This window comes from Convolutriloba macropyga, chromosome 2 (genome assembly GCF_964194025.1).
Source record: "Convolutriloba macropyga chromosome 2, txConMacr16.3, whole genome shotgun sequence".
Taxonomy (NCBI): Eukaryota; Metazoa; Xenacoelomorpha; order Acoela; family Convolutidae; genus Convolutriloba; species Convolutriloba macropyga.
This window is the reverse complement of record NC_134469.1, coordinates 18,077,736-18,078,757: the sequence shown is the minus strand read 5'-3', so window position 1 is coordinate 18,078,757 and position 1,022 is coordinate 18,077,736.

The following is a 1,022-nucleotide window of genomic DNA, read 5'->3' as shown; positions in this document are numbered from 1 at the left end:
CGCGGTTAGGAATTCAAAAGGCGCAGTTTGGGCAGATAGGTACAAGTTTATTGTCTGCGCGCAACTTTAAATGCTGGTTCTTCTTCATAATCGCTAATACTTTCACTGCACTCATTAGCTTCATAATTAATGAATGGGTTAGGGGAGGAAGAGCTGGAGCTGGTGGTAGCATCAAAGTCTACAATATCATCGCCACCATTATAGTCCTCGTTAATAATACTTGTCATTGCAAATCCCGGGTCAGGTGTTTCCCATTCCTCCGGGCTTTCACTTGTTGTTGTATCCGGCACAACAAAACTATTATTATGGTCCCAGTTTGGACTCGAATCTAGGAGAAGATGAGCATAATTTTCCACATTTTCGTAGTCCCACTCTACTTCATCACTATCCCAAGAAAAATCTTCGAATCGGCAGTTATCATTTTTATAGTGGCCAAATGGTAGTGTTTTAATTCCCCCGTTCAAAATGTGGCGTTTATTATCAAAGGCAGAGAGACATATTTTATTTGTTGAAACCGTTTGCAGAACATGCTTTTCCGAAACAATCCTTGTATTTTCAGCGCGCAGTGTATTACCAGTCACAAGTGTATTATTGCAGTCTGCATGTCGAAGCAAATTTTGGTCTGTTCTGGTTATTACATTTTTCGGTTACCTATGAAAAGAAAAAGCAGTCAAATCATGACAATCATACAGGGTTAGTTGTTACTTTGTTAGTTTTTTCTTGAACCATTAAACATAAAATACTCACCAGCGGAAGTAATGCTGTACAGCTTTGGCTGCAGACATATAAATTCTTTTATGTGATCCCCAGTAAATTCGTCTTTGAATTTTAAGACGACGCATTTATTTTCTTCGCTGTACAGTTTGTGATCTTCTGGGTAATTTGAGAAGTCAAACTGATCAAGATTGCTCTCCTCCAGTTCACGGTAGAGATCTTCACAATTGATCCGGTATAGCAAGCTATCAGTATCACTATAGAGTAATCGACAGTCAAATGAAGATCGCATTGTTCCATAGTGAAAC